The 12,233-nt window shown below is 41.3% G+C and overlaps 1 long non-coding RNA gene across 1 annotated transcript; it reads left to right on the top strand.

Annotated features, from left to right (window-relative positions):
• The first annotated feature begins 3,053 nt into the window (after positions 1 to 3,053).
• On the top strand, positions 3,054 to 5,624 carry LOC116657581. The gene is made up of 3 exons (XR_004312742.1): positions 3,054 to 3,189; positions 4,480 to 4,664; positions 5,414 to 5,624. It is a non-coding gene; the product is annotated as an uncharacterized LOC116657581 (long non-coding RNA).
• The last annotated feature ends 6,609 nt before the right edge of the window (positions 5,625 to 12,233 follow it).

The raw sequence follows: 12,233 nt of genomic DNA, 5'->3' as shown, positions 1-12,233 counted from the left end.
GAGGTGACAGCAGCCAGAACGCAGATGACAGCTTTGGAAATGGAAAGAAGGACATAAATTGCAGAAGCATCAAAGAAGGACAGTCTACAGAATGTGGCAAAGAAAACATATACTTTAGGAAGGGTCTAAATGACACGTAGACTTTCAGCCTCAGGAAACGATGAAGGCATTAACAGAAAGGAATCTCCAGAAGGACCTGATTGTGTTGGGAAGATTAAATTCAGTTTTGATCAAGTGGATTCTGAAATAGCCGATAGTCAGGTGGACAGGCCCAACTGAAAATAGGGTAGACAACTGCTTAGAAGAGAGAATTGAAGACATCAGATAAATGGTTAAAGCAAATATGAAACAGACAGGACTTTAGAAAATGCCTAAATTTAGGAGCTGAGATGATAGAGGAGACAGACCATTTATTAAAAGAAGATTCTGAGCCATGCAGTCACCAGAATCAAAAGCAGGAGAGAATTTCAAGGGAGTGACCCACAGGGTAAGGAGTCAAGCAGCAGAAATGCTGGTGGCCTCAGTTTGCAACCATGCAGAGAGCACAGGGCATCCTGGACTGGTGGTTCAGGGAGCCTGGGAGCCCACACCTGCCCGAGGGGCCAAGGAAGCCCTGGGACAGTGTGGACGAATGATGGACAGGCAAACCAGACAGCCGAGGTGATTCTGTTTGTGCGTGATCAGGAGGAAGGAGCAGAGCAGAGGGAGAGAAGGAAGATGCTGGAGAGAGCAGATAATTCATGGAGCCAAAACCCACTGCTGGGGGTCTGGGGGTGGAGGGAAGAAAGAGTAGTTTTGCTTTTTTTCCTTTTACACCTACAGAAAACCTGTTTTCATACTGATTTGGCTCTTCTTAAAAACTAGCATTTATAGTACCATGTACCCCCAACTTGGCACGGAACTGGCACCTCACAGTAGATACCAGTGAGCCCTTTCCTAAGGTCTATTTTAACGACAAATGCTGCTGTTTGGCGGTGAGGTCTGCCTGTGTTTAAGCTGAAGGGAGGAATGGCCCAGAACCCCTCTGTTTGTAGCCTGCCTAGATAGTTTTATTGTTATTTAAAGCGTCCCTTTCAGCGATGTAAGAAATCAAAATACATGCTGGCTAATGAGTCTGGAAACTGAAAGTCTGCTCAGCGGCTCTCACTCGCCAATCCTGAGACTTGGGAAGGATTTTTATTTTGATTGTCCTGATCCTACTGTAACTGGGGCGGCTGCGTTGCTATGGTGATCTGTTCTCCAAACAGAGCACTTCGCTGCAATACCTTGAAACAGCAGATCCATCTCCTTTATGTTGATTTGATCATGACATTAATTCTAATTGAAATGTCCCCCACGCTCCCATCAGTGTGCAGGAATTTTAAATCGGGGCCAAGAAGGCATTGGCTAAAAGAATCACAACTTCAGCCTTTTAAACCCCGGCCTTCATGATTCCTGCCACTGAGACTGTTGGCTCACAGCCTAGATCTCTACCAGAGGGGCAGGTTGCCACTGGGGAAGGTTCATCACTGAAGCAATTATGTGGTTAATCGCTCCAGTGTGGGCACCGGCTGCAAGTTGTGACTCACGCCACACTCTGTCACTAATAATTGGGGGGTGGCGGACAGGGTGCACAGAAAACTCAGCTGCTTTTTCCCAATCCTCTTGCAAATCTGTGAGTCGCTAAAATGTGTCCTTGAAGTGTGGCGAGAAAGGCAGACCTCAACTCCACGACGTGGCCCTCCTTGTCTCCATCGGTAGGGGTCCCCATTGAGTCACCAGCCACTTTAAGGATGACTGCACTTTGAATGGGGGTATATCTGCCTCTGATTCTTGCCCAACCATGACATGGAAGAGGAAAAAAAAAAAAAGGAGCTGCCTGGTTTCCAGCATGACTCATTATAAACAAACAGAGGACAGATTGACTGCCTCTTATCAGAGCCCGAGTATGTGCCCCAGGACTGAGGGTGAGTCACACTGGAAGTCCCAAGTCTTTTGTTGGTCAGGGGGATTGTTTTCTCTGCGGAAGTGGTGGATTTGGGGCGGAGGTGGTGGGGAGGAAGAGTGCTATTGATTTCTTCAGTACTATCAGTTGACCCCATGGTCAATCCTGGGCTTCTAGGTGAGGTCAAATTCCCTCAAAACCAAAAAGGCTTCCAAATTGAAAATAAAAATTAGCCATACCCACAAGGAAATTCATCTGGAGTTGATGGAAATGTTCAAAATCTTGCAATGATGGTGTCACAATGTATACATATGCTCGATATCTTCAAAGTATACACTTTAAGTACCTGCAGTTTATTGCATGTAAATTACACCACAAAGATTTTCTAAGAAGGAATAAATACAGTTGACAGCTTGGTGGAAAAAAACAAAAAAAAAAACCAGAAAAACCTGGCCAACCCATTTTTTAAATGGTGATTTACCCTGAAGCTCTCTGTATACGCCCTCACTGCCCCATCTGTACCCATTCGTTGCTTTGTATTTGGGCACAAACACAGATGAAGGATACAGGCCTGGGATCATGATGTCATAGCACTAGTGCTGGTGTGCTGATCCCACACGCCCAGAGAGTGTGTTGGTAGGTGAGTTATTTATTCTTCCTGACCAAAGGCACCAGGGATAGGTAAGCCTAGATTGGCAACAAATTTGGAGAGGTCTCAGGTGCTGGGTAGCAAAGGAGAAAAGAAGGAACTTCAGCCCTGCCCCACCCGCTCCCCAGCAGCCTGGAGACTGGAGATGTCTGTTTACGCCCCGGGTGCCTTCACATTTCAGAAAAATACAAGTCAGGTCAAGCCAACGGCGCATCTGCTTGGCCAATGGGCGGTGCCGGCAGATCCCGCACACGTGAAATGACTTAACACTTGGAACCTGGCAGAGCCGCCAGGGAGTTAATTTAGGGGGAAATGAACACACATGTGCTTAGATGGCAACTAAAGGACCAAGTGGTTTGGCAGGTGGGGCTGATCAAAAAAGAGTAACAATGAAGGGAGGGGCAGCCAAGATTTTTTTTTAGATGTAAACGACCTCAATTGGGAAAATCTGAATCTGTATTTAATGCATGGACTGTCTCACATGAGCTGCTTCTGAAATGTGTGTGATATTTCTCTCCTTTCAGATGAGATGACCATGGTGGACAGGAAAAAATGACTTTTCTCTTGCTATAGATATTCTGTTGCTGATACCTGCTTCTGGCTGATAACCTTATGGGTAAGGTTTTAATTATTTCTTTCATTTTTCCATATGTCTGTTCCTGCTGCGGTCTTTTGGTGAATCCAACAGACACAACAAAGTGTGATTTGGAAAATTTGACTGTCATCTTTACGAGAGGGTTGTTAACGTAGGCGGGCTTTGTCTTAATCCCTTAACCTCTCTAAATCTAAATCTGTGTCAGCTAAATTTATGTATGTGTGTGTGTTTTATTTTCTGACTCCCTGGACTCTGGATATATTTTGAAGGTATGTCCTTACCACAGTGGCTAATCTCAAGCATAAAGGCTGTCTATGTCCTTAATATCCAAAGACAGTCCCAAATTTCAACTATACTTCTGACATACCCCTATAAATACATTTAGACTTTTTAGATCATTTTTTGCTACACAGGCATACCTTGGAGATGTTGTAGGTCTGGTTCCAGACCATTGCAATAAAGCAAATATCACAATTAAGCAAGTCATATGAATTTTGGGGTTTCCCAGTGCATCTAAAAGTTATATTAACATTGTACTGTCATCTATTACGTGTGAAATAGCATCATGTCTACATATTTTAATGAAAGAATACTTTATTGCTAAAACATGCTAACCATCATCTGAGCCTTCAGCAAGTCATGGTAGTAACATCAAAGACCACAGATCACAGATCATTGTAACGAATATAATAATAATGAAAAATCTTGAAATACTACAGTTACCAAAATGTAACACAGAGACATGAAGTGAGCAAAAGCTGTTGGAAAAACAATGCTGATAGAAGTGATGGGCACGGGTTTACCACAACCTTCCATTTGTTAAAAAAAATTTTTTTTAAACCCCCCCGCAGTATCTGCGAAGTGCAATGAAACGAGGTTTGCCTGTATAAACATGATCTGGAAAAAGAAACTCTCACTCAACAAGTGGTTTCTCTTGAAACCCAGGGTCTTCAAAATTATTATTTGGAAAACAATGCCAGTTAACTCAGCAAACATTCATGGAGCACCTACTGTGTGCCAGACACCGCCCAGAGGCTGGGGTGACAGGTTGCTGCTTTTTCCAGATCTTAAAGAATCTGAAAAGCAGAGCCAGCTTTTGTATTTGTAATAATGGAATTACCGTAAATTATTACTTGTATTAAACACACACACACACGCAACTCATTGCCTGGAAATGGCCAGACCTTCGAAGCACTGTGATATGCATTACAGAGTTCTGAGGGGCTGTGAGCATAGATTACAGAGGCTGTAAAAGTAGACTTCGTGGCAAACTGCCCAGCAAGACCTTATTTCACATTTAATGCCTTGTAGGAATAAGATAGCATTGGACCAGTCTTTCCAGCGGACAAGAGAGCTTAGTTATCTCGAAAAGCCTTAAGGAACCCACGTCCTCAGTGGCTGAACGTCTTCGGGCTATTCCCTGGTTTCACTGAGTGGTGTCGAAGGGTGCTTTTGAAATGGAAGAGGATTTTTATAAAAGGAAAGACAATCTCCAGGTAGGTTGGTTTAACTTCCTCCTTAGAGCAGTTAAGGGGATACCTTTGTTTATGGTAAATGCGCCAGACCTTCCATCTCTGCCTTCAAGCTGAATCTTCAATCTGTCGTCAAGATTCAAGCTTTATATGTTTCCTCTAATTAATAACTTTGTTTCCTTTATCCTCTTCTGACTTTGGTTTAACAGGCTTTTTTCTTATCGGACCCCTGATGCACAGAATGGCATAATTAATTAATAATCCGTGGTTCATGAAACACATTCACCATTGAGCAATGCATGAACTGCTTTATTTAGCTTTTTCTTTTTAAAAAAAAAATAAGGCGGCAAGTACTCATGAAACCACCACCACACCCGCCAAAAAAGCTAGAACCTTGACAATAAGATTGTAACCTTTATCTGACCATATAGATCTACCCCCCTGCTTCTCCCAAGCCAAAGTGAAACTTCATTTATGTGTTCGATATGCCCTGGCTTTCTTTTTTAACTAGTCTCACTAGATTTTATATATATAATATGTATTCGGAAAAGTGTAGGTGTTTAGGGGTGTGTGTGTATATATAGTGTTCTTAATATTACAGAAAAGACATCGTGTTGTATGTAATTTTTTAGGACTTAACCTGTTAAAATTCATCTGTTGTTGCATGTTGCCGTCTTCCATTTGTTTTGGCTCCTCTGCAATATTTTATCATGTGAACGTTCCACAGTTTATCCAGCCACCCTTTCAATTCTGCTCATTTGGGTTGTTCACAGAGTCTTGCTGTTGTTAAACCGGACATTGATGAACATTCTTCCACCTGCTTTTATACATGTGCAAGCATTTCTCTTGGGAACATACGTAGGAGTGAAATAAATTGTTGGGTGGGATAGCGTACCCGTGCTCAGTCCCAGAGAGCACAGCCAGACTGTTTCCTGAAGTGGTGGCACCAATTTGCAGTCCCATCGGCACAGGGTGGGAGAGCTGATGGAGCCACTCCCTCCCTCTCTGGCTCTTGGTATCATCAGGCTTTTAAATTTTTGTCGATTGATTATGTGTGGAGTTGTCCCTCGTGATGGTTCTGATTGGCATTTTTACCTTTGATACTGAGCAGCTGGTTGAGTATGTTTGCCCGAATCCGTCTGCGTTCTTCTGAGAAGTATCTGTTTGTGGTTTTTGTCCATCTTTCTACAACTGTTGGTGCTCCTCTTAGAAAAGCAGTACTTAATATATTCTCAATGCTAATCCTTTGTTGTACTTCCTTTCACGTTCCTTAAAGTATCTCTTGAAGAATAAAAGTCCTTAATATGGTCAAATGGATCCATCTTTTCTTTTGTAACTAATGCTTTTTATTTAAGAAATCTTTTTTTTAACTGGAGTGTAATTGATTTACAATGTTGGTTTCAGGTGGACAGCAAAGTGATTCAGTTATACATATATATATGTATTTCTTTTCAGATTCTTTTCCATTATATATTATTACAAGAAATTGAATATAGTTCCCTGTGCTGTCCAGTAGGTCCTTGTTGTTTATCTATTTTATAGTCATGTGTGTCTATTAAAAGAAATCTTTTTAAATATCGTCTAATAAGTCTTTTCCTCTGGCACTGTCTAAAAAATATTTACCTATATTTTATACAAAAAAATGAAAAGACTCTCCTGGCAGAAGAAACTATGAAAGCAGAGGTGGGAAGGAGGAATCAACAGAAGCCCAGGAACTGGTGCACAGCAACCTAGGGAGGGATGGGGGAGTGGGCTAGGGGGAGTGGCAAGGCAAGGCCCTGGTGGGCTATTACAATATTTACTAGTTGTGTTCATTCTGCCTCCCCCAATTATAAACATCACATAATCTCATCATGTCTGGACTATAGAAAAGAAAATAAAAACCATAATGCCATCACTCGGGGGGAGGGGGGTTTCTGTACATATCCGTATGCTCATCTTCTGATACACATATATCTTGTTCTCCTGAAAGGCTGTAACCCTTTATCTTGCCAATCAATACCCTGACCCTAGCCATGGACACCTTCCAGCTGTGACCATCCCTGGACCCAGGTGTAGCCTCTACCAGCATTGACCATTACTTTAAAAAAAAAAACAAGCTTCTACTAAAGAAATTATACTTTGGATCTTGTGCAACTATTAGAAAATAAGAGTAGGCAAAAAACTATCTAATTTTCCTAGCCAGACGTATCATTTCTAGCATCTTGATGTGTATTGTAGACATTCTTCTGTCTTTACCTACATATAGATTTCATTTGAAATGGAACCTTCCTGTATAAGCGATTGTATACAGTGTTTCAGTGTGATTGATGTTCTTCTGCATCATTGTTTGAGTGGTATAGAGTATTTCCTTGGGTGGGTGGAATCTAAAATATTCATCAAATGTGCATCACAGCTACCAACCACTCCGAGTTGCTCTCACACACTCGTATCAGCCCTGGGCTTCATGAAACCAACTCTGTTCTGCTGAAACTTACATTCCCAGTGGTTCCCTACTGGAAGAAATGCTGACATGAGCTCTTTTAAATTAAGGCTTTGCACGTCATCCATGATAGTGTTCTCAGGATAAATTCTGATACATGGGAATTCTTAACCCAAGAGTAAGAACGTATTTTCACTTTTTGATACATACAGCTGATTTGCTCTCCAAAAAGCTTTTATTGATTTATATTCACATCAGCAGGATGTGAGAGCTCATTCTCCGATATCCTCAGTAAGAATAGCATCGTTGTACTTTTATCAACAGTACACAAAGTTCAAAAACCATTTCACTATTTTAATTTGTATTTTTTTAATTACTATTGAGGTTAAATTTTTCTTATGTTTCTTGGTCATTTATGTCTCCCTCCCTCTCTCTGTTTATGTGTGAGAATTGCCTATTAATTTCCCCTTTTATTGACCCAATATTCTTTCTCTTAAATATTTGTAAGAATTACATGAGTGTTTTTAAACAAGTTTCATAAATATTACAAACATTTTTCTAAATTTGTCTTTTGTCTTTTTCCTATGCTTTTGCCTTTCAGATTTTTAAAATTTTAACATGTTTGCATGTTAGGGGGATTTTAAAAAATTCCCTTTTCATTTGAGACTGTAAAATTCACCTGAATTTTCTTCTGGTATTCGTGTTTCATTTCTTACATTTGAATCTCTGTTTCATCAAAAACTTATGTCAGTTTGCAATGGGCAGTATGCGCTAACTCTCAAAATGGCTAGCTCATTGCTTGACACGATTTGTTGAGAAATGTTTTCTTTACCTGCTGATTTGAAGAAGGACTTAGACTGTATGTGTACATTTGGATATGTTTCTATGCTTTCTGTTCCTGTTATGTCGATTGTTCCCATAATCATATCTTACAAGTTTAATTATCATTTTATACTACATTTTAAGTATTTGTTGGACAGATGCTTCCCAAATATTATGTTCTGTGACATTTTTATTGGCTAGCTGGCTATCCTCAAGCATTTATTCTTCCAGATGAGCATTTAAGGTTCTTTTGGTCAAGTTTCAAAAAAAAAGTTATGTTTAGATTTTTATTGGAATTATAATAATGTTACTTTGGTAATAATGGACATCCTTCCAATATTAGGAAAATGAGGTGTTTTACTTTACTTGTGTTGAAGTCATTTTTCCAGTTCTTGTAGTTTGATTCGTATAAATCCTACACATTTTTTGTTAAGTTATTTCAAAGGTAACTTGTTGTTATTGCAGATGGTGGCTAAACTCTCTTCCCTCACCCAGCCCCTAGGCGTTCTGCTGCAGTAACCTTTATGGATTTTGTAGCTGGCCATCTTACAGAACTCCTATTCATTTTAATGTTTTTTCATTGATTCTTCTGGGTATTGCAGTTAGCTCATCACTTCACTCCCCCAAAACGATTCTTTTGTTTCCTTTTCTCTTTCTTGTCTTTAGCATGGGTTCAGCAATTCAGATGTTCATGGAGTCCAGGCAAGGAACATAAATGAGTAAACTGGGCCAGGTGAGGCCTTTGGCAAGTGGGTGAGCACATGTCTTGTCTAAAGGGAGAAGTTCTTACTGAGCTGCAACCATTTTCTGCCATTTGAGAAATAGGCCCCCTGTTAACAGATGACCAGATCTTTTACAGGATATATCAAAGGTCAAGTGTTTTTTTAAATGTGAAATCTGTAAGTCTTTTAAATGCTGAAAATGAAGTCAAATGTTTTAAATAACAGGCAAGTCAAATATAGAGTATTTGATGGTCAGGTTCAAACCCAGATTCAGTGTGCCCTTCTTTGGCTAGAACTTTCAGAATTTAAGAATGTATTGAGTTGGAATGCCAGGCATTCTTGCCTCCTCCTGGTTTACTAAAAATGCCTCCATTATTTGACCGATTAGCTGTTTTGTGGACTGTTGATTTATTATTTTTCATGGGAAGCCTCTGTCTCTCTCTAATTAAACAGGAGTATTGCAAATATTTTCTTCTTTTATTAGTGAATGTTATGAATCCATAAATCTTCTAATATTAAACCATCCTTGCATTTGTGCCCTGTGGAACTAAGCTATACTTAGTCATGTTAAATTATTCTTTTATTATACTGTTGTATTCTATTTTCTGTTTTATTTAAGGGTTACAAAATAGGAAGGAAAAAAGTTTTGTTTTGTTTTTGTTTTTGCAGCAAAACTCACCTACTGCCTCAATTCCACCTCCACCACGCTTCCCTACTTGTTTGTTTGGGCAAATAGTGTGACACTGCTTAGAGGGAAGGGCAGGGTTGTAAACTATCACCATGTCCACCCAGGTGCGCTTGTGGATTGATGGATAATTATTTGGCTTTTGTTTTGCTGGGGAAGAAAGGTTCAAGCTACACTCTTCTCAGTAAAGAAATCTTATTCCTCTATAGGCTCTTTGAGGAGGAGGGGGAAAGAACTCCAGGGAAGGGAACAATATGTCTAACAGTGTCTGCTGTGGTTTGTAATTTGGTTCCTTTCTCTGATGTCCCATAAAGTTATTAATAAGTATCCATTTGTCTTCAGAGTCCTGTAAATTAGATTTTTTTTTTCTTTTTTTACAATGGACAAACTAGTAAGAAACGCCACCCTTAGACCCAGACAAAGGCCGTTCCTGCCTTCGCTTTGCAGGGAGGGCCCTGATTGGTTCCTCTTTTGGCCACACTTCTCCCCAGCAGGTGAGGAGACCACAGGGCCAAGGAAACAGGCCCTGAACATGGGTACAGGCTTGTCTGGGTTGAGAATTCTGGGGTCCTGGGTGCCTAGCCCCTGTGCCCCATGCCTTCTACTTAAATGGCTTTAGCCTGCAACCAGGGCCGGTGTGGGCCTCCTTCCTAGGTCCATTCTCCCAGGGGAGGACAACGCTGCAGGTGTCTGTGCTCCTAGGCCTGAGGAATGACCAAGGATGAATGTCCTTGTGGAGAACTGACAAAGCTTGGACCTGTGAGCTGAAATGCCCACCCACCCTATTCCCACAGGCCCGTTATGAGGCAGGGCGGAGCGGGAGGCCAGGAGGACAGGGCGTTCAACGTCCTTACACCACCTAGAAGTCTCTTAGGATGCCAAGGAGGCTGGGAGAATTCTCAGTTCCAACCTGGCTTCCCAAGTGATTATAAAAGTATATCCATCAAGGTAGAGTATAACGATTTTTAAGCACAGTTAGCTTAACTTACAGCTGTTAAACACTTCAGCCCATGGTATACAGGCCTCCCGTTAACACTCTTGCCCCAAGGCCCACCATCACTTGGGGAAGACGTATGGCTGAGTCTACACTCAAGGTGGGCACGAGACCCTCTGGGTAGACCCGCAAGAGGAAGCAAGGTTGAAACTTCTGTATTTCCTTCTTTCCCAGATGCTGAATTCAGCCCATATCTTCTCTCCTCTTACAAAATGACTAAAAAATGACCAAAGAAATAGACAAAAACTTGCAGGTCTGTCTGCTTAGTCTCCTTCAGCTGCCATAACAAAGTACCACAGATTGGGTCGCTGAAAACCACAGAACTTTATTATTTCGAAGTTCCAGAAGCTTGACATCACGGTGTCAGTAGAGCCATGCTCCCTCCACAGGCCCCGGGGAGACTCCTTCCTTGCCTCCTCCAGCCCCTAGCGGCTGCGGGTCACCCTTGCATTCCCTGACTTGTATGCAGCACCATCGCTCCAGTCTCTGCCTTCATCTTCACATAGCCTTCTTCCTTCTGAGTGTTTCTCTGTGTGTCCTCCCCTCTTCGAGAGGGACAGTAGTCACCAGATTTAGGGTGCAACCTAATCCACTGCATCATCATAGTAATTACATCTGCAAAGACCCTGTTTCCAAGTAAGGTCCCATTCTGAGGTTCAGGTGGATGTGGATTTGGGAGGAAGGGGAGCTATTCAGCCCAGTGCACTATCTGTAAGTAAGTTTGGTCCAAGGCTCTTGTTTTCTCTCTTGGTGTTTCTGCCTCTGCCTCTCTGTTTCTCTCTCTCTTCTCAGGATTTGGTTACCAGGGTTGGCTTAGCTTTGTAAAATTAATTGGCACACTTTTTAACTTTTTTATACTCTGGGACCAACTAAATCGTATAGTAAATCTCTCTTCCCTTAAGGGTCAACAGAATTTGCCCACCTACCCACCACCCCCAGTCGTCTGAGTTCACATGTTTCATCAAAGTCGTGGAGAGTTCTTTCATCAGCTGCTTCTGTGATTTTTGTCTAGTTGAATTTTTCTACCTCTTCTTGAGTAGATTATATTGTCTTATTCTGGTTACTATTTTATTAGCATAAATTTGGACACAGCATGCTTTTCGCTTTAATCTCCTTCCACGTCTGTATTTCTCATCCCTTTTCTATTTCTAGGGGTATCTCTTTGTATTTTCTCTTTTTTTCCCTCATGCAACCTTGCCAGACATTTGTCTCTTTTATTGGTCTTTTAAAAGAGTTAGCTCTTTGATTTGTCTTACCAATTCTATTGTTTTTCTGTTTTCTAATTTACTTACGTCTGCTTTTATCTTCCATTCTTTCCTTCTGCCATCCTTAGATTTTTTCATTAGTTTTTATCTCAGTTGTTTAGTTAATTGCTCTTTTTTTTTCATTTTTATTTAATAACAAAACCACTTAAGCTTTATCTTTTCTCAAGTGAGTAGCCAGAGAGATGGATGTACTTTGAGAACATTGTAGCTAGGAGTGAGGGCAGGAAATAGCAAAGATCAAAACACATTTCTTGGAGGGAGGCTAGAGCTCAGTGGTAGAGCACGTGCTTAGCATGTACAAGGTCCTGGGTCCAATACCCAGTATCTCCATTAAAAAAAAATTTTTTTTTTTAATTTCTGTGTTGGGGACCTGGCTTCAGGTCCAAAATGCCAATTGTTCAGTTGATGCTACTATACGTATCTCTTTTCTGTTGTTGCTTCCTGCCTAATGCTAACTAGAGGGCCGTGGTGGTCTCTAGGTGTTAGAGACTGAATGTTTGTTTCCCCTTAAAAGTCACAGTTTGAAACCTCACCCCCACTGTGATGGTATTTGGAGGCAGGTCTTTAGGAGGTGATTAGTCATGAGAGTCGAGCCCTTATGAATGGGATTAATGCCCTTACAAAAAGGCCCCAGAGATTTCCCTCACTCTTTCTGCCATGTGAGGACACAGTGAGAGGAAGAC

The sequence above is a fragment of the Camelus ferus genome, chromosome 18, assembly GCF_009834535.1.
Source record: "Camelus ferus isolate YT-003-E chromosome 18, BCGSAC_Cfer_1.0, whole genome shotgun sequence".
Lineage (NCBI taxonomy): Eukaryota > Metazoa > Chordata > Mammalia > Artiodactyla > Camelidae > Camelus > Camelus ferus.
Note: the sequence above shows the minus strand (reverse complement) of the source record. Positions and strands in the feature narration are given on the sequence as shown.